This window comes from Strix aluco, chromosome 1 (assembly GCF_031877795.1).
Source record: "Strix aluco isolate bStrAlu1 chromosome 1, bStrAlu1.hap1, whole genome shotgun sequence".
In the NCBI taxonomy this organism is placed as follows: domain Eukaryota; kingdom Metazoa; phylum Chordata; class Aves; order Strigiformes; family Strigidae; genus Strix; species Strix aluco.
Genome location: NC_133931.1, coordinates 146,120,481 through 146,142,276, shown reverse-complemented (window position 1 = coordinate 146,142,276; position 21,796 = coordinate 146,120,481). Strand labels below are relative to the sequence as shown.

Genomic DNA, 21,796 nt, shown 5'->3' with positions numbered 1-21,796 from the left:
GGGCTGGTTCCCCCAAACCCAGCCATGCGGGGGGCAAGGGGGTACCCCCCACCGGCATCCCCGCGACCTCCAGCCGCCTGCGCCCACCGGGGTTGCCCGCACCCCTGCGAGGGACGCCTTGAGGTGCGGCCTTCCTGGCAAAACCTATTTGGGAAGGGCAGGCGGTAAATAACTGGGCAGCCCGGTGGGACAGAGAAGGTGCCATCAAACAGCCCTTTGACTGGGTGCCCAAAGCCGCGGCTGGCCTGGGTCTGGGTACCCGCTTCCAGAGGCCGAGGCACGGCCTCCCTGCCTGCGGCAGAGCTGTTACCGGGGCCGCTGCCTTCAGCCTTTCACCACGGGGTAGTCGTCCTCCACCTCCTCCTCCTCTTCCTCCTCCTCCTCCTCCTCCGCCCGTGCCCCTCTGTCAGGGCCATCCGCGGCCGCATGTTGCGGCGTTACCACCGCCGCCGCATTTTAATTTCCGCGGTGGCAAAGCGCCGCGGGTCCCCCCGCAGCCCCGTCCCCGCACCTCGCTGCCCGGGCCCCTGGGCACAAGGGGTGACTCGGCGGCGCCCCGGGGCCCGCCCTGCCCGGGCGCCGCCCGCCCAGCCGAGCCGAGCCGAGCCCAGCCGAGCCGAGCCGTAGGCGGGGGGATCCCGGCCGCCCGCGGGCGCCGGCCCCAGCGGCGTTACAAGTGGCCGCCGGGGGCGGTTTCGGCCCCGGCTCCGTCCTCGGCCCCGCCGCGGTCTCCCTCCGCCCCGCGCCCGCCTCCCGGCGACCCTCTACCGCGGCGCGGAGGGGCCGCGGGGCGCGTTGCGTAACGCTGCGCTCCGCTCCGCCGCGCGTCGCTTGAGGAGGCGCGGAGGCGCGGCGGGGGGCCGCGGCCGGAGGTGAGCGGCGGCGGCGGCGGCGGGCGGGGCCGGGGGGCGCAGCGCGGCGCGGAGCGGCGTGTGCGCGGCCCCGCGGGAGGCGGCGGCGCAGGCGGGGGGAATCCAGGTCACGTCCGCAGCCAGACGGCGGCTGGCGGGAGGGACGCGGCGAGAGGCACCGCACCACGCCGCGCCCGGGCGGGCGGGCCGCTCCGCTGCGCTCCGCCGGTAAGTCACCCGCGCTCCCGCTCGGTGGGGCGGGGGGGGGGCAGCGCGCACCGTCCGCAGACGTGGGCGGGCGCCCCGGCGGCGGGCAGGGGGTGCCGGCTCCGCAGGTTGTCGGTGTCCCGGGGCGCTGCCCCCCCGGTTCGCGGCCGTCGCGGGGGCGGGGGGGTGGGCACCCGCACTGCCCGGCCGCTCGCTGTGTACAGCCGTCACCGGCGGGGAGAGCGGCGGCAGCGGCGCGCAAACGCTGTCGGGGAGGGGGGGGGGGGGGAGAGGGAGAGACCCGGCGGCCCGTCGGGGCGCCGCCCGCCCGCAGCATCCGGGGGCGGCGGGGGGCGAGCGGCGGCGCGGCCCGTCCCGTCCCGGCGGGGAGGGCAGGGAGCGGCTCGGCGGCAGCCGCCGGTATTCATCCCCGCGGGGGTCGGCGGTGCCGGGGAGGCGGAGGGGGGAGCCGGCGGTGTGCGTGTCTGCCGGCGTTTCCTTATTTCTGTTCGCAGCATCGGTGGTATTTCCCCGTTAAGAGTTTACCCGTTGAAGTTTTATTTGACTTTCTAAAGCAGCACCAGCAATCCGTGGAGCTAAAAAGCCAAACGTGTTAATTGTTAACTAAATATAGAAGAGGAAGGCTTGAAAGCTGCTGTGGGTGGATTGATCGGGCAGCGTATGAGTAGAAAGGGAAAGGGAAAACTGTCAGCCTTAAGAAGCCATTTGCTGGTTGACACGATCGCACCTGTCCTGGTGAGCGGCAGGAGCCCCGTAGAGCCTCGGTCCCCACAAACCCTGTTCGCACTCCTGTGAGCCAGGAGGTGGAAGGAGGAACGCAGGTTAAAATTGCTGTAATAAGTACTAGCGCTATCTCGGAGGGGCGAATGTGACTTTTTTTCCTACTGTATATGCGTGTCCCTCTTATTATTTTAACAGAAAATTCATACTGAGTTCAAACTGAGCCATCTGCTAGTTACAGTAATATATTTAGCTTTTATTTACAAAACAGTCTGTCGTAAATACATGTTTGCATAATTGATAGACTCTGGATCTTTTTATAAAATGGTTTGTTTTCCTTTTACAGTTCAGTACTACTTGTGTGTTGAGACAATTTACTAGATTTTCTGGTTCCTGTTTTCCAACTTCTGAATAAACATTTGAGGAAAAAAAAAAAAAGAGCAAAAGGTTTGCTCTTTATAAGAAATTTCTGTAGTAACAAGGTAATTTTCAGGAGCCTTTATCATAATGCAGTTGCATTAGTTAGCAGCATTGCCTTACAGTGGAGAGGCTTGAGTTCTCCCCCTTACTTTGAACTGTAAATAATACAACTATTTAAATATATAGCCTTTTTAAAGTGAAGAAGCTGGACTGTCGCTGGAAGGTGTAGCCCTTCATTTTCTCACAGGACAGCTGTTTAAGGCACAATAACAACAAAAGTTTGTGAAACTGGATATGCCTACTTCCTTCCTCCAGAAGAATTTTTTTATTATTATTTATTTTCTACTAACTGGCTCAGAATCATCCTTCGTATTAGTCCCAGGACCCTTAAATTAGTCTCATCCTTCCTTCAGTTTATTTGAATTGGTGACCTTTGGATGAGCTGGTGTGTTCCATTGTTAGTTGCTAATGATGGAATAATCTAGTCCTGACGTACCAGTTGTGAAACCAAGGGCACTGCTGCTGGATGGTCCCAAGGAAATTGAAACGTCCTATGGCTCCATGTTGGAAGAGGGAGGATTTAGCTGTGGTTTGCACCGGCTTTTAATTCCGGACTCTGATGTTCAGAGCTGAAAGGGCTCAAACCAAAGTCTGTTACAGTCGATGGAAAATCTCCCATTGATTTTTAGTGGTTTTGGATCAAGTCTTGCATGAGCTGGTGTTGAGCACATCATGGCTACTCCAAATTGTTCAGTGCTTTTGAAATTCTTTGCATATCCAAGTCATTATGTAAAGTCAAATTTATTGTGCTGTCTCCTTCTCCTGTGTGGGAATGTTCTTTTGCTGAGTAGAAAGTGCTGGTGGTGTTTTTGTTCACTCTTTTATATGCTACAGCATTAATTTTATTATCTGATCATTTCCTGTTACGGGAGGACAACTTGTATGTTTTTTCCAAACTCCCCTCAAAATGGGGGAGTTTGGAAAAAGTGAACCCTCTTTCACTGAAGGCTGGTTACCCTGCAGACAGGTTTCTTCAGGTATTTTTCAAAGAGTTTATGATAGGGGGACATCTGAAGTCATAAGACATGCTTTCTCTGATGTGCGTATTGTACTTCCCCTGTTTAGTATATGGTTGGTTGCTGCTTTTTTTAAAGGTGAAGGGGAGAAAGTTGTTAGTGATAACAGATACTACTGTTCCATAAAGAAGCTTGCAGAATAACACATACCTGTGGTAGGCATATATCCTCTACTGGCTTCCCTGTTGTTGATGATGAGCAGGATTTTTCCTCTTGGGTATATGTAAAAACCCAGCCAAGAGAAAAGTAGGGAGGAGAAAGATTACTGAACTTAAATCATGGAAGTTCGTCAGAGTTTATTGTCTAGTGTAGCCTGTCTTGAAATTTGATTCCATTTGGAAGGGAACCAAGAGATGAAACCTCAAAAAACCCACCTGATTTGAGGCAGGACATCCTCCAGCAAGAATCTCATTTGCTAACGGAAGGGTGAGACCAGGAATTTTGGCTCCTTGGAAAAGGAAATACTGGAGCTCATTATCTCTTCTCCATCATATTTTGGTTTACTGATTTGGGGTTTGCTTATTACTAAAAGTTGAAGAAGGCAGAAGAGGCATGCATATGAAAGAAGCTAAGGTAAATAGCCTGAGATGAAGGAAGGCATGAGGAGAAAGGTAGCACAATTTCTGTGAGCCCTCGTGTCTTGGATTACCTTCTAGGACTTGGGAAGTGGTAATTCTTCCAGCCAAACTAATTTGCTCTTTAATAGGAGATGGCTGTCATGGCAGAAGGCAGAGCTGTACTGCAGGATGCAGGGCAACAATGCAGAGCTGCCTCTTTCCCCTGTCTTGTCCTTTCATGTGCTGGATTTCCAAAGCACATGAGAATCTTGCATCTGGAAGAAGGGAGGACATACTGCTGGGGTACCGTCCACCTGCCCGCAGGGAACGAGGCAGTACATCCATGCCATGGGTTTCTAGAGGGTACGGTCAGGAAAGATCTTCTTAGTATTTCCACAGTTCGTCTTTGTTCCCTCCTTTCCAAATTTCAGAAATGGCTGCGTATGTAGTCCTAGATTCTCTCCTGCGTGGCCCCAGTCAAATAAATAAATAAATAAATGCCGTTCAGGTTTAGGATGGCAGAATTCTGCTAAGTCACGAAGGTACTCTATCTGCTTAACTGAAGTAAGATCTCTGAGTAGTTGAGGAGGTCTGTACTGGAAAATGCGGTATAGGCATGTTAGTGCAGGGGTCTGCTTGGGTTAATTTATCCCATCAAAGAAGTTAGTAGGATAATTCACGTAGCCATGAGTGCAGCAGTACTGCTTCTGACGCTTTTTAAACTTGTCATTGTGCAGTGGAGAAATGCTTTGTCTTCTCAGGGATGAGCTAGGATTTTACATATTTTACAGGGACAACTAAACAAGCAATACATGTATTGTGAGAACCTTTGTTATGAAAATCAAGAGCAGACTATAAATAAACTTAATTTCTGTGTAAAGATTAAAGAATTGTATTTCTTCAATTCTCTGTTATTTCATCGGTTGTATGTGGTCCAAGAGGACATATTGAATAAAGTAATTGAATGTTGCATAAGTTGTTTCTCTCATTTAATTCACAACACGTGAATGAGATTATTTCCATTAGTCACCACTGCTGCTTTACTTTAAACATAGTTATGGTAGGGGGACAATGCAAGCAAAAAGATCAGTTGGAAAAGTTGGTTCTGTTATTAACCTTTCCAGTTTATGGTCACACTGCCAAAATACATGTAACAGCCTGCAACTAGACAGGATGGAATTGTAAGCAAATAAAATGCCTTTTTGAAATATGAAAATTATGTATTCAATTTTTAATGCTTTTGGTCATAAAAGTTCTCATTTTACTCTGACCTATTTTAGTTTATTAGGACTTAAAGGTCCTGTGAAACTTAAGCCAGTAAATTAGTCAAAGAATAAAGGAATAAACTGCAGTTTTAAAAAAATTGCTGTATATCCTCAAGTGTCTTAAATATACAGAATTGTCATAATTTTTACTGATGAACTAAACCAGCAAATACTCTTATGTTATAATTAGATTATACGCATGAAAGCAGTGTGATCATTCTAGATTACAGAACTGTTCTCTGTCCTCTGGTGAACCTAACCCAATAAATTAGGGTTCTGTTTTCCATTGGAAGAAATAAAAGGACTGATTGTCAAGCTGCCTAATAGGTAGAAAACAGGGCAAGAAGATCAATGGCTCTTCAAGTGAATTTAAAGTAAAAATGTAAGTCTTTCATTTGCTGGGTGAGGAAGGAGTGAAGTTGGTACATGTAGAACCAAATTGCTTATATGCATGCATACACAATGCATACTTCTTTATCTTGGATAGAGGATCATTAATTCTGCTCACTTGCTAAATATTTTTGCCTATTCTAACACTGATGTTTGCATGTCTTCTGGATTACCTCATGGGAGTTGGTAGGAATGAACTCTAAGCCATAGGTACAGCAACAACGTTGCTTCACTGTAGGATGTGCTCTGGAACAGCTGTGGTGAAGGAAAATAAAGGAGCTCTTTGAAGAAAATTAGAAGTACTTGTCAACTACATAAGTAGTTGGATCATTGGACAATTGCTCAGTAACTGATATCTTAGTGACACGCATATGGATGAACCGTTTTTAAAATATTCACAAGAAAAATATACTTCTGTAAGAACAGCTGTTTTCATCACCATTGCGAGTCGGCTTGCTTGAGTCCTGTGTCATGTTTGCTGTCATTATCTACATCCGTACAATGTTGTTGAACTCTGGGCCTTTTCCTTTCTCGTGCTTCATGGATTTGCAGACCTTCACGTCTTTCTTCCACTGCCTTGGTCTTGCACCTTGGCCTCCTTTTATATACTGTTAACTCCTCACCTCCCACCCATGAGTGTGTTATTTCCCTTGACTCAGCTATGCCAGCTGCTTTCCACGTGCTCCAGCCAAGCTGCATTTCAGCAGATACGGAGTGCTGCTGCTACTGCTGCTTGGTTTCCTACTTGTAGAAAGAATGAGCACTAATAAATTGAACAGATTTCTTCTTTATCATTGTTTTCTCACCTTTAGCACAATGTCATAATTCCTGGTCCATTTGCCTACCTCCTTGCAATTCTTGACAGGTAGGATTACCTTCATGTGACATCATTACCATCTGTTTTCTAGCTTTACATTTTATTTCCGTGGTTTATTACCTTATTGCTGGCTCTTTTCTTTTAATATTTCAAATGTCCTTTTAAAAAAAAGTGTGTGTTTGTGTGCAAGGTGTTTCAAAGTGTAATTAAGAGCTGTAGCATTTCTGTGTAAGGCTTAGAACAATTTTGTCCATGGCTTCAGGAAATGGAAGGGTTTATCCTGAGCCTTCTTTAAGTCAGGTGTCTTAATTTCCATATTTCATTTATGCGCCTAAAAAAGATAAGGTGAACACGTTATCCAATTAGATAAACAGGGAAAGATTCTGTACAGAGTTGTATCCACGTAAATCCAGAATATACATGCCCATGCACATATGCATTAAAAGGGTATTAGCCTATAAAATACATGTGACAAATGCTTTTAAAGCAAAATAATTACTTCCATTAAATAATAAAGTATAATTTTATTTCTACAAATACAGAGAAAATTATATCTGGAACACAGGAGTACTTCCCATGCAGCGTTGAACTGCATATATTTTATGTTGTGCCCATTTCACTGATGTGACTTACGGAAGTGATTTGGTTTTATGAAGTGCTCTCCTGGACCAGGATAAAACAGCTTAGTTTGACCGGAGGACTTGAATCAACTGTTTGACTGCATAAGTTGCTGATTATTAAGGTTATAACGTCAAACGCTAAGGAAAAGGAATACCAGAATTAAGGTTGATTATGCAGCCTTAATTCAGGTATCTTTGAGTATATGCAGATAAACTAAGGTTTAGAGTCCACAGATGGTACTGCTTCACTTTTCAGGGTGCTCAGTGTTGTGTAGTAATAGTTGTGTTTGAAAACTACGGTTCCTTTTAACTTTATTTGAAACTGTGAAACTTCTGAACATCAGATCACAGGGAATGCAGTTGGTTATGTAGAATATGGGGAGCATGTGGTCCTTGCTACACATGTAACAGTAATTTGTCACCGGTTATTGTGAATTTTGTGTTGAAAATCACTCAGCTCTGCGCCATGAAGGTATCTAACCTGATTATTCAACTTAGCATTCAACTGTGGTAAACTGTTCATCTCTTTTTTTTTTTTTCACGCCACCCCAAAGTTTGCTTCCTCAGATACTTCACACTTTTCTCCTTTGCCAGCAATACAACAGGAATGCTAGAGACACTTCATTTCCCTGTAGAATCCTATGGATGGAGATGGCATCCTCAACCTCATTTCTCCATAAGATGTCCTGTCAGTTGCTCTGGTTGCTGAATCTGACAGATGTTGAAGGTAGCTGCCAGGCTTCTGCTGTTGACAGAGTAGGTTGCACTGTCCTTGGAGTCATCTGCTGCCTGGTTCCCTCTAGCAGGGTCTTCTTGCCACCAAAAGGGATAAGTCAGTGACAGGAGTCGTGCTTGCCATCGTGTTGATCAGATCCCATGCTTTTGTCTTCTCATCTTTCTGCATTACTGAGTGTTGGATTCTGTGATGGTGGTGCGGTGGGATTTTTTTGTCCCCAGTCCCGCTGCCTTTTGGCATCAACCCCCCTTGCCCCCACACTTGGCAGTTCTGCTGCGCATGGTGCGACCACTGGCACGTGCTGTGAGACTTTGACAAAAATGGTGATAACCTCTGAGATGTATGAAGCCTTCTTTCTTGCCAGTGGGTTGCTGCACAAGATATGTTCTTGATGGCAGCTGTCTTCATTTCCATTGAACTTTGGAGAACCCAGAGACTGCTCTGATAGTCAGACCTCCCGGGAAGCCCTTTTGCTTTCATCCTCTGCCCAGGGAAGATGAATCTCACCCACTGTCTCTCTCCTGGTAGGATGCAGGGAACGTGCTTGCAACCATTCTGGCCATGCCTTTCCAGTGGGTGGATGGTGGGAGTGTGTTTTGCAAGGCAGAAGGATCTTCTACTGTGATCTCTTCTAGAGGCCTTGTATCAAAACACTCCAGTTTTGCGAAGGTAGAAGTGCTTTCTCTGCTAGGAGGTTGGGTGTAGGGGGGAATGGTGTGGCCTGGGGCAGGGAAGTGCTGGATTCCCTAATTCCTGAGTGAGGGAGGACTCTGGTCATACCCTCTCTATGGAGCTGCTCCCTGAGCTAGCCATCCTGGTCCTGCCTGCAGTGACGTGGATAAGACAGCTTGCTCTGGTGTAGGATTCTTGGGAGGGGGACAGCTAGACTAAGGTCCTTCCCTTCCTCTGTTGCTTTCATCTCCTCTCTCCTCTGCCTGGCTTTCTATTTAGGACAGTTTGCCCATTTCTTACAGGGACCTACAGCTGTTTGCCTTCAGCCCTCCTTTTGCAGCAGTGCTGAGTGCTGTCAGTGTTCACTGTTTATAGTCAAACCTGGTTATGATCAAACCTCTCAGCTGTGGTTGTGGAGTGCTTCGGCATTTTCCCCCCACCTGCCTAATAATAAGTCCTTCATTATCAAGCCCTTCTTTTGCTTTCTTTATGGGTTAGTCCCAGTGGCCAGGCTTTGGGAGTATGCTTGTTGGTGTCTGTTGGTGAGGGGCTTTCATAGCTCCAAACCAGTGGACGTGGAGTGGACGGAGCCTTGCCAGCCCATCCGGGTCATGGTTCTGAGCTGATGACTGGAAGAGGAGGGACAAGCAGTCTTTCCCCAAACTGCCCCAGACCAATGGTTGATGTGGCAGGCAGCTGCTTTCCCTTGGCCTCTCCTTTGCCCCAGTCCATCTTGGTTTGCCAGACTGCAGTCCAAAGGGCAATGGGCAGGCACCGTGGTCAGCTGGCTGGCAAGGGCCTGAACTTCTGTAGGCTCACAGGGCCCTCTGTGGGGAGAGGGCAGACCTAGCCACACTTGTTTCTGCAGCCAGGACCATACCTCTGGTCTTCAAGCATTGCACTGGCTTCTTCACAGTGCCTGTTTCCTGGCGTGGAGCTATGTATGTGGAAAAATGTATGTGTATATATAGTGTGCTTCCTTCTGTTTTCAGATGTCTCCAGATCTTCTGAAATGCCTGATAGCTGGTAAATTCAAGAATCAGAATGAAACAAGGTTTTTTCCCAAATATATAAAAAATCTTGTGGAGCACAAATAAACTTAGGCAAGCCCCTCTCCCCCATTTTCCCTTTCTGACTAGATTTTCACAGGGACAGCAAGATTATTTCTTGTCATAAGGGCCTTGCTTGCCAAATTACAGATTCTGTTCCAAGGAGTAGGAGAACTCAAGTAGTTGAGAAAAAAAAGAATCTAAAATTTTGCATATAGGAAAAAAACCCACCACATTTCCTTTGGCTACTTCTGCAGAAATAGCAAGAACATTGTGACTGGTTGAACACTGGTACAGACTGCCCAGCGAGCTTGTGGCATCTCCATCCTTGGAGATATTAAAACCCCAGGTGGACATGGTCCTGGGCAGCCTGCCCCAGGTAACCCTGGGTGGGTTGACCCTGGGGGGTCCACCCTAGGGTGGACTAGAGAGACTCCAGAGGTGCCTTCCAGCCTCAGCCTTTCTGTGACTGAAACTTTCTGAAAAAGTTCATCTTGAGATGGACAGTTTGATGTGAGGAATTGCAGTAGACTTGGTAAGAGATGAGTGACATAAAAAATAATTTAAGGTAGTTTCATTTAATGGGAAGTGTAGAGCACACTTCAAAAATGAGCTGGTCTGCCAGGCTTGTCCATAATAAATTCAGAGGAGTCAATAAAAATATTATGAATTCAAGCCAAAATAACAGAGAGCAAATCTTACTACTTCTGTCTACACAAACAACTTAAGTTGCTCTGTAACTTTGAAAAGTGCCCTAAATGCATTTTCCATGCACACATCGAAGTTGTGAGCTTACTTAAAACTTAGGACCAGAATTTGTGCTCTCACCTTTGCACGTAAGGATCATTGCCTTTGGTCCCATAGAAAGAGTCATAGGGGCATAAAAAGTAGCCAGGACTTGGCTGCTGTTCAGGAGTCATTTTCTGATCATGCTTTGCTCATAGGAATGCAAGTGTAAAAAGTAAAATTTACATAAGCAAACTACTCTTATGAACCCTTGCCCTCCCCTCTCCCTTGACCTTTGCTGCCCAGTTTGGCTCCCAGAGCTTTTCCAGAGGTCTCTTTCTTGGGTTACGTGTGTCTCCAGCAAGAAACCCAAGTACTGAAAGCAAGAAAGTGGTGGAATTGCAGCCACAAAACCTGAACTCAAGCAGACAGTCTTCCCTCTCCCATTACTACTACACCCACTCATGATGCAGTCCTGTGGGGACCAGTGTGGACACTGGCTGGCAGCCAAGGCATGTACCAGACATATTCTTACGTTTGCTCGTAGGTCAAGTTCATCCACAAATGGCAGCTGAAAATTCATGCCTGTAATATAAGTTCATATCAGTTTAACCCATGTTTTGCAATAAGACTGCAGGCTGCCTTTTTTCTAAAATCATAGAATCATAGAATGGTTTGGGTTGGAAGGGACCTCAAAGATCATCTAGTTCCAACCCCCTGCTATGGCAGGGACAGCTCCCACTAGACCAGGTTGCTCAAGGCTCCATCCAGCCTGGCTCTGAACACTTCCAGGGATGGAGCATCCACAACCTCCTTGGGCAACCTGTTCCAGTGCCTCACCACCCTCACAGTAAAAAACTTCTTCCTTATATTTAATCTAAACCTCCCCTCCCTCAGCTTCCACCCATTACCCCTCATCCTATCATTACAGTCCCTTGTAAAAAGCCCTTCCCCAGCCTTCTTGTAGGTGCCCTTCAGGTACTGGAAGGCCACTCCCCGGAGCCTTCTCTTTTCCAGGCTGAATAAGCCCAAGTCTCTCAGCCTGTCCTCATAGGAGAGGTGTTCCAGCCCTCTGATCATCTTGGTAGCCCTCCTCTGGACTCGTTCTAACAGTTCTATATCCTTCTTGTATTGGGGGCTTCAGAGCTGGACACAGGACTCCAGGTGGGGTCTCACGAGGGTGGAGTAGAGGGGCAGAATCACCTCCCTTGACCTACTGACCACCCTTCTTTTGATGCAGCCCAGAATCTGCTTGGCTTTTTGGGCTGCAAACACACACTGTTGGCTCATGTTGATCTTATCATCCACCAACACGCCCAAGTCCTTCTCCCCAGTACTGTTCTCAATCCACTCATTACCCAGCATGTGTCTGTGCTTGGGATTGCACCAGCCCATGTGCAGGACCTTACAGTCGGCCTTCTTAAACTTCATGAGGTTGGCCTGGGCCCACCTCTCCAGCCTGTCCAGGTCCCTCTGGATGGCACATCCCTTCCCTCCAGCGTATCAACGACACCACATGGCTTGGTGTCATCGGCAAACTTGCCGAGGGTGCACTCCATCCCACTATCTGTATCGCCAACAAAGATATTAAACAGTACTGATCCTTGAGGGACACCACTTGTCACCGGTCTCCACTCGGACATTGAACCATTGACCGCAACCCTTTGAGTGTGGCCTTCCAACCAATTCCTTATCCACCGAGTGGTCCATCCATCAAATCCATGTCTTTTCAACTCTTTCTATTTCTCAATATTTTTTACATATTTTATTTCCTCAACTTATGAGGACTAGCAGGAGGTCTTGTCAGCAATTTACCTTGGAGATAGAAGGCAAAGGGGAAGTGGATTGCTTGCTGTCCAGGCAAGCATAACGTGCAATAAGACAAAAAGCTTGGACTCCCCTTTGTGAAGTTCACCTCCAAGCCAAGTTAAAACTTGAGCTCAGTCTCTTCAAAACATGTCTGTTTAGATGCAGCCGTAGTCCATTTTGATGATCATAAGTCTGCAGCTGAATTAATTAACTGATGGTGCAAGAAAGATATTTAAAGGCAGACCTTTACCACTCCTAAGTCCAGATCTACGAGATCAAATCTACTGTCTGAATTTTTTTTTAATGTTTTGTTGCTAAGGTTTTCCTGATAGATCATGCCTAATCTTGTCGGTATTTCCTTAGGTCTTGCTTCTTTAAATAGCTTTGGATAAGTGGAAGATCCCGATGCAGAGATCTGAAGTCAGTGAAAGCCATTTGTGAACATGGGCAGCTGAAAGAGGCAGATGCGTTGTGTGCCCTGCGCAGTCGTAAGCCAGTCTGTGTTTGGGAAACGAGAGTAGTATAGTATTACTGTGTTTGCTTTGGAAAGTAATCTAATCTAAAAGAGTTTGAAACAATTTGCAAATTAGGATTGTGAAAACCTCAGTGTCATTTTTTAATTCTTTAAGAGAACAAGCATTTAAACCCAGAAGGAGTAGTAGGCAGGAGGAATTTGAGAGATTCAACCTGGCAGATGTTGCAAGGCATGGGATAGAATAGGACTAAGCTTTACCTATTGCTGTGTGAAGGTTAAGAACTGCAATCTCTGTTAGGAGACCCAAATTTCACAACACTTGGGTGATGGTGTAACAGGAAGAAGGGTGTGGGCAAAACTACAGAGAGACATATGAGTAAGTCAAGACCTCACCTGTTTTCCCATCTGGAGAACAGGGCTAAGTGGGGAAAGCAGATGGGCAGATCAGAAGTTACAGTTTAAAAGCTTACTTTTGCTGAGTTTATCTGTATTGAGGGTAATCTTTGGGGATTCATGTTTGTTGCATGCTTTTTGTATTTTTGGATGGTTCGTTTCTGAGTCAGAAAAAATGATGCCTGTTGTTACTCCTTTTATATACTGTATCAGCATGGCAAATCTGAGCTACTAGGTTATAGCCAGCAGATGCCAGCAGTCTTTGTGATACTTTACTGTTAATTTACTTGGATGTATTTTCTTTAATAATATTTCTAGTAGTGAACAAGCTACTTTTTTAATAATATCAAAGGGGTGGAATTACTGTCTCATTTGCATGTGAAAAAGTCTCGGGGAGTATCAAAGGAAGATTATGACCTGAAGTAGTGCCCAGAAGTGATATATCAGAAAGTAAAAGTTATGATCCCAACAATGATTTTAGAAATTCAGTCAACATTATGTATGTTTAATAAATACACATCTTCCTGCAATGTTTGAAATCAGGGTTGGGACTCCAAAATGGAACTTAGTATGAGATTGCCTTCAGTGGTTATTACTGACAGATAAATGGGAAAGGCAAAAATAAAGGTAGGTGAGACAAGCTTACTATTTTCCAAAGTTCAGCAGTTTTGTGAGCAAAATGATCTGCTTACAGTGTGTTTTTGAGATAGAAATAATTTTATCTACAGTACTAAATTTGGAATCAGTATACCCAGCTATCTGCATCTGTATATATGGCAAGCCTAATGTCTTGATTTAGGGATTAAATTTACACCGTGCTCTTTGTTTTTCTTCAGACTTTTGCTGTATCACTTGGGGGTTTTTCTGATGCAATGCGGAATCTCATTGGTGAATTTTGTTGTATTTCTTGTTTACTGATATCTTTGTGAAAAACTTGGCAAAAGTTTGTAAAAACTCAATATAAGAGTCCTTATGCCTTTATATATCAGTTAGCCAGTGGTATTAATATTTAAAGCAATTAATGCTCTTCTCTTTTTAATCCAAGCTAATGTTTTCTAATCAACATTATGTAATTCAACAAATATAACAAGACCTACGGAATTAAGATTCTGTACTCCACATTGTGGTATCTTTCGAACATTTTGTAGGTCGGAAGCTGAATTTCTGGTAAGTAAATGCATTATATTTTTGAGTCAATTAATGTAATTTTCTGTCAACACTTATATTCGGGTTATGTTTCTGCTGAATTCCCCATTGTTAATTAAGAATAATTTTATCGCTTTGGTTAACATAAGAAATTGGGACATTATTAGGGTGTTGGCCTTGATGTTTCGATAACAAGTTAGCTGCTTTGATCTGGCTGTGTTGACAGTAAAATTGGGTCTTCGGCTTGGACGTGTAGGAGAAATACATGTTTGGTTAGACCGTTATCACATTGGAGGAAGTAACTTGAATTGGTAAAGAAAAGACAGGCACAGTAATAATTAAAAAAAGGAGAAAAAATTGAGCAATACAAGGTCATGCAGAACAGTGTTGCTTTGCTGATAAAATTTATGTCTGTAAACAGAGGTCATGACGTCACTCTACGGCAATCCCAGCTCTTTTCAGCTTTGTACCGTTTTCCTAAGGCTCACATAAGCCCAGTCCTAGAACACTGTGTTCCCTTTTGTGTACGCCTGGGTATTTATTATTTTTTCTAACCAGAAGAGATTAAATGGAAGAGAGTTCAGGGAGGAATTGGAAAAATAATAGAGGGAGTGAAAGGAAAATGACATTAGCAGAGTCTGCAAGGTGCCTGTGTATGACAATGGTGTCTGTCGGCGACGTGTGTCTGAATTGTCTGAAAGTAGTTGTAAATGGTAACTGTAAAAAGTGAAAGAGGTTTTTTAATTTTAACAAAGGGATCTACTTATTAGAAGGGATGGATCTATGACACTGTTCCCTGTGTGATGGTGTTATCACCTTGGAAGTGTTTGATAGGAATTTAAGTTGGGTAAAGCACCAGCAGCTGTATAATATGGAATGATACAACTTTGGTAGAATGAGGGATAGACAGCTACTAAAGTCCTCTCTTGTATGATCATTTTTGATAGTTGTGACATGTTCTGGTTTTGAACACTAAATAATGCCTTTGACGTAGTATAACTCTAGTGTAACAACATTGAGAATATGGACCATTTACATCATAAAAAGAAAAAAGGAAAATACTTACGTTGCAGTATTTCCTGGTTTAGCGTAATATTTTTTCTTAATTGAATATTCACAATAATATAAAGCAAAATATAGCAAAAATAGGATTTTTTGTATTTGCCTAATGCGGGTGTTTATCTTGTAAGCACCATGTGACATTATAGATTTTACTTTATTTTCCCTTTAAGTTTCAGACTGGCAGTTAAAATGCCCTAAAAGGGTCTTTATTCTAGTTGAAGTGCTCCAATTTCACTCATCTTTCCTTCCTTTTTCTTTTCCTCATGGTAGCGTTTTAAGTTTTGAGGACTGTTGGGGAAGAAGTGCCATTTTTTCTATTACGATCATTGACAGCTAAAGCTACTTGGTGTCTTTTCAGTGATCTTCTGTCAGCCAAAAAATGAGGAGTACCTCATAGAATTGCAGGTTATGTGCACATGTGACCCTGATTCAGAAGTGTAAGTGTGTAATTTAAGAAACTTGTAGGACAGGTTGTGTGATCCATTCTGTGGTTGGCCATCTCACTAGCTGTCTGGTTCTTCTCTAAAAAATGCTATTTAAAATGTTACAACAATTTTTTACAAAATTGTGATTTAAAATCACATAATCTCAAAAAACTGAACTGTGAGTAACTATATAGAGGTTGTAGATTTGTCAAAGCACGACAGATTACATTTCAAGACCGGTATGCTAGGAAAAGTATACACGGAAGAAAGGGGAAAAGGCACCCCTGTCTCCACATCAGAACTACCAGGTTTAGTATACGTTCCCTTAGTTGCTTGGTACCTCAGCTGGGCAGCACTCCCCAAAATATGGTGGCCATACCTAGCCTTGAATGGTGGTGTCATGGTAAAACTTCAATGCTCTTTCCAGCTTCCCAAAGAAATCTAACGTGACTGTTTCATCCTCATGAAATTTTCAAATATATTCCGGCTTCCTTAATTTCAGACGTTGCATGTCAAGTAAAGCACAGTTGTGTGGACAACATCCATTTCAACTTTCAATCTGGATCTTTTTCTAATACAGTGGTGTTCACAAAGAAAGCAGGTTAGGGGCATGGTTTTTCCTATCTTCACATAATTCCTTATTGTCCTTAAATATTTTATTTTTTGTTTAGGTTGTTCTGCTTTAGTCCTTACAAGTAAACATTTCAGAAGGTTATATGAAAAGGAGCAGTTACAGTAGAGTATGTTTATGATCTTTAACTCTTGCTGTCACTCCAGAGCCACCACTCTCAGCTGCTGAGATGTCACAGGGATCACTAGCTTCCATTTAATTTTTTCTTTTAAAACTGCTGATGGCCTTCACAGGTGTCTGGGAGGTTGTGCAGAATGGCTGATAGCAGACTGCTGTAGGCAAAGTCCTTACAGACGAATGATGTTGTGAACGGACATTGCCAATATGTAGCGTTTCAATGGTCTGCATTGTTTGTAAGGATATTGGCAATCAGGCAGGAAAGCAGTACTGCAAATCTAACACTGTAGTTATAACATGCAGGTAAACTGCTCATTTCTACTATGTGTTATCAGGCAGCTTGCTAGCACTTTGAGAATTTACTGATAGGGAATTCATCTCCAGACGATCACTGAAGGTGGTGAAGTACTCTCCCCTTCATTATTGCTACTTCCATATGCATCTTACTTCTAATGCTACCTTATACGTTTCTAAGTTAACTGTTAGGCTTCAGAAGTTCCTCTGGGATGTATGATAGCAGAATTGAGATTGTGAAAAATAAGCTTGTATCATGTCCATTGAATGACCCATCAAGAATGAGAACTACCATGGAGTGTTTGTGTCATCCAAATAAAAATACCTCTTCCATTTGTTCCTGCATATATTTAAGATGGCATTTACCTGTTTGTATGTCTGTAAATGGTGCTTTACAGTCATATGAAAAGAGGTACAGTCTTACCCAGGTCCTCTAACATATTTCTATCGAATTATGGCTATTTTCTATAGCTTTTCTGGCTTTTAACACTTTATTAGGAAAAATGCACGTAAGTGATTCAATTTCCAGTGCTGTCTGTTTACCCATGTTAGAAATTATTCTTTAACTCTGTGTGTTTGCTTTTTTAAGGATATCATGACTCATTATTTACTTACGGGTAATCATCTTTAGTAAACAGTGCATCTTGTGAGAGCTAATACAGAGCTTCATGTGTATCAGTTAGGGAGAGACTTTTTAGTTCAGAAGTTCCTGCCAGCTGTCATCCCCACAGCTAATATCACCCCATAATATGAAGCTAGTTACAAAATACCAAAAATAAGGTTTGTGTTTAGAGAAACAGGAAAGCTTGCAAATTCAATAACATGTATGACTTCAGGGCTGCAGCAAAATATACTCAGGCATATAATACTACAGATTTTTATTTTGTGTCTGATATCTTATTGCTATGTTTGGTTGGTATTTTATACTTTTCAATTAATGAAAGCAAAAAACCGGCATAAAATAAAATAACTTAATCCTGTCCAATCCTGTTTGTTTTGTCTCTATTACCAGCTACTTTCCTTAAAATTATACCCTGGGTTTAGATTTTTTTAATCATTGCCTGGCTGACTAAGTGATGACTCTCTCATCTCCTATTTATAAAAAAAGTGAAAAGATTTAGTTCATGAATTTTTCATATAGACTACAGACATACTGTTTGGGGCCAAATGCTGTCCTCGGTTACAAGTCAGTGTTGCTGGTTAGCTGTCTGAGTCAATGGCAGCATTGTGAATGTATTTCAGCGTAGTACTGAGACTTAAATGTTTTGTTTCTATTGTGCATATGGGGGTAAGAATTCAGCAGATGATAGATAAACTGATTATAAAAATAGATAGGAAATAGAGGTTCATTTTCCAGTCCAACATGCTGCTGCCAGTACTGAAGCAAGAGTAAAACCATTACTCACTGCCCTGCGGGTGCTGCACCCTGCAATGAATGAGTACCATATTTTAAAATATCTAGTAACATCATGAAAAACTGAAGTCAAAGCAGAAGTTCAAATCTTAATTAGTGAAACTGCCTTTCCTCCTTTGGTGCTGCCGGCCAGAAAAATCTGGTTATATTTTAAATTTTCTGAGATGGACTTTGCCTTTTCACTTCTTAGGATCTGTCTGTGAAACCAAGAGCACGGAAAGGTGTAGTATGGGAGGCAGCTTTATGTGCCTTCACTGCCTGTTTTCAGGTGCCCTCCAAAGTTTTACTTTCAGGGCAGCCCTTACCCCTGTATTCTTTCAGCCTCCAAGATTTTCTGTACTTTGAAGTTAAAAACCAAGTTAACCTTTGACTAAGAATTTCAAAATCACCTGATGGAAAGCCCTTCCCTTTCTGCCGTGTGATAAATTAAAAACTCTCCTCTGCTTATAGGACTTAAAACGCCTCTGTAGAAAAGACCCGAGGCTTTATTAATTCTGAATTGCAGTTTTTCTGGATAATTCTTTTTAGGAGGAGGCATCCTTGTTAGGTGTTTGAAGCTCTTCCTTGCTTTTTGACCTGGAGAATAGAAAATTGAGCAAAAATAATTAGAGGGAAAACTGTTAGTAGTGTTACTGTGATGTGAGGATGTTACCCACAGCTGGGGTCTGCCAGGTAAATACAAGATTGCTCTCAGCCTTACTAGATTGAGACCTGTCTGAAGTAAAAGAAGACAGCAAACCCAAAGAAAACTAAATGGAAATACAGCCCCCCTGTAGTTTTTGTGCTGTAATGAGGAAAAAATTCCCTTTGCGCTGAGACAGCTTAAGGTTGTTTTTTTCCCTGAAAAAGGACAGAGCATTGGCTGTTGCTGGTTTTGCAGTCCTCTCCAGCTGGCGGGCACAGGCAGTCTTCTCAGTCCCTGTACACAGTCTCAGTGGGAGATGGAGAGCATTGTCTGGTATAGCGGTAGATGGTATATTTTATATTTGAAATTCTGATTACTGCTCCCTGCATGAGCATCATGAGTTTTCTGAGTGAGTTTGTTAGCGGTTTCATGGATTTCTGTCCTCCTTGTGTGATGCTTTCCCAAACTGTCTTGCAGTCCCGGGGTTGGGAAGCTCACAGGCACACGCGTGTGCTCTGCTCTGTCTGTGGGAGAGTTTTGTGTCAGGGGAGAGCTGGGCATCGGCACCGCCTAGGTATGGCACCGTGGGGTGCTGGGTGAGCGAGCACGGCTGTCGTACACCCGCCCCAGTGCTCCTGCAGAAGGCTTCTCGCGGAGGTAGCTTTCCGTCAGGCGCACACGGCCACATCAGCGGCATGGGTCAGCAAATGTGCAGTTCTTCTTCGAGAGCTAAATTTCCCGGCTGCTTCATGGTCTGCAGAGCTGGTCGAGCGGTCAGTGTCTCTCTTGCACCCATAGGTAGCCCAGCAAGCTCTGCAGCGCCGTCGGTGCTTCTATGCTGTATGCTAATGCCTCAGATTGGGAAAGTCAGATATTCCTGCCCATGATCCAGCTCTGAAAGCATCAGAGTAGGACAGTTTTAGTACCCTTTCAGGAGGTGATATGTACCTGGAAGGGACATTCTGTCTAACGCAGGCAGTGTTGTTTATTGTGGGATACTCGGTGTGGGAAGGCAGGCGTGACATGAGCTATCTGTTACTATCAGGATAGTACAAGATAGAAATTTAAGAGAAATCATAAACATGTTTGGCATATATACACAATAAAGTGTCTCCTGTAAGACTTATTCTTCCAGTGTTGCCTAATCAATTTGGTACATTGTTTTTGAAGGTTTGATTTCTTTTATGCCTTGGATCTCCTTCTGGTACTGAGATGTCTGGCTGATGAGGTCTTTTGATGCTATGTGCTGTATTTATAGCCCTTATGAACTTGTCTTGCAAAATCACTAGATTTTAATCACTCACTTCTTTGAGTACTGAATCCTAAATATGCAGACTTGCTGGCACTTAGAGTGCTTTATTTGTCTATCAGAATATATTAAAAACAAGTCAGTCTGTCGGAACTGTCTATCTCGAAAGGGTTAGGATTAAGATATCAGTTTACCCAGTGGCAGCACTGAGCTGGATAACAGTAGATAGATGGACAGAAAGATTGGGAAAGAATTAACTATTAATTTAAGTATCTGGGAGTTATAAACTGATATTTTACCAAAGCAGGTCTGTCATTATCTGTTTTGCTCTTTCTGTGAGCAGTTCCTGATATGTTTAAGTCTGCTGCTGAATGCCATTTTGAAAATCTTTTCGAGGATAATTGCTGCCGCAAAGGTAGATATTCTCATGTTCTGTATGGCGCCTGGGTTATAAAAATGATGATGTCTCTAACTGCCTGTTTCATTCCTTTTTCACTTTTTTTCTGATATTTAGAAAAAGAGGTGTTAGGGAGTGAAACTGGTAAAATGGATTGACCATCCTTGATTTTTGAAATCCAACTTTTATTTGTGGAATTTCCTGGATTTTTATTTACCTTTTAAATTATTTTCTGTGGAGAGTTCTCAGAGAGGTTGTTAGACATCGAGTATGAGCCATGCTAACTAAACAAATAACAGTTCCTATTGAAGCCTGAATTGATGTCTGTGTGGCAACATAAACACAGAACAGAAGAAAATAGCAGTTTTAGAAGGAATCTAAAGAATCTGATAAGGCCCCCTTCTTTTGCTACTAAAGTATCTTAAAAATGGAGAGAAAGCTGATAAGGCACTGTGTTGAAGATAGGCAATATAATGTATAAAAGCAAAAGTTTAGCTTTCAGCTTACATAATAGACAGGGGAAAATGCCACTGCAGATTATACTAGTTGCACTAAATGCTTGTCTATTAAAAGCAGTTGAGTATGTTTCCTGCTGTGCTGGCATATAGAGCTGCTGTCTTCTGTGCTGTAGCATTAAAACAACACAATTTCAGCTGTGTTGATTTTTTTTTTTTCCCCAAAAGTCTATGTCTGTCAGTCATTCTACAGAACTTGTTGGGAATTATGAATATAAAAGCTGTGCAACAAGGAAGTGGGCTGCTGTCCCACCCATCTCTGCTTTTCAGTGTCTTTTCACAGAAGCAATCATACATAAACTCAGGGCAAAGCAGAATTTAAGAGTTTTGAAAGGTCAATTCTTCAAGCCTTCTGTGGGCAAACTGCTACCTTTGATAGTTTTGCTGGGTAAATTTTTGGGGATTTTGGCCCTTAGCATTTATATTCAGTGGTACAAATATGATGTTTGGTTTAAACTCCAAGAGGCACTGTGCTTGAAATGGGCTGATGTAGCATATGTACCACCACGTCAAAAAAGTAGACAAGCTTTTGTTACTGCTATTTTGATTTTTCTTCTAAAATACAAGCAGAAATTTTTTAATTTGTGGGAGATCTAAAATTTTCTTTTTCCCCCATTTAAGAAGGAGGCTTATTCTTGTGTGGTGGTTTTTTTTTTTAACTTGTCAGTTGAAAATCTTTGCTGTGGTGTTTTGTTTTGTTTTAGGAAAGAAACCAACGAAAGTGGGCTTTTCATTTTCTCCAAATTATGATGCTACTCTGATAATAGTTAAGGAATTTATTTTTTGCTGGTTTTTGATACTAGATACAGGATCTTAAATTTTCAAAAGTGCCACATGATTTGGCCTAAGGCCATTTTAGAGTGCATAACCTAAAACATCTGAAAGCTGGTATTCAGTTCTTACTGGAAACTAGGTTCCATTAAAGACATTTCAGTCTGTCAGCAAAATGTCCAGGCATCCAGAATAACCACTCGTATGTGCAAATACAGGTTATTAGATTACCTTTCAGGCAGTGATTGAAAGCTTTTCACAATTTGAAAAAGTTAGAAGATTAAAAGCAAACAAATTTTTACATCTGTCTATAATTACATAATACAATGTGATGTGATGATATTAT

The 21,796-nt window shown here is 43.3% G+C and overlaps 1 protein-coding gene across 3 annotated transcripts in view; it reads left to right on the top strand.

Annotated features, from left to right (window-relative positions):
• Nucleotides 1-21,796, top strand: part of THRB (thyroid hormone receptor beta) — a 175,569-nt gene that overhangs the window by 12,396 nt on the left and 141,377 nt on the right. The window contains exon 1 of one of the 3 annotated variants that reach the window (XM_074838896.1): nt 916-1,079. The exons of 1 other annotated variant lie outside the window; for it this stretch is intronic. The gene's annotated coding sequence lies outside the window, so the exon portion shown is untranslated. Of the gene's footprint in view, nt 1-915; nt 1,080-21,796 lie in introns of those variants that run through there. One more of the 3 variants, XM_074838925.1, reaches the window with a different exon arrangement.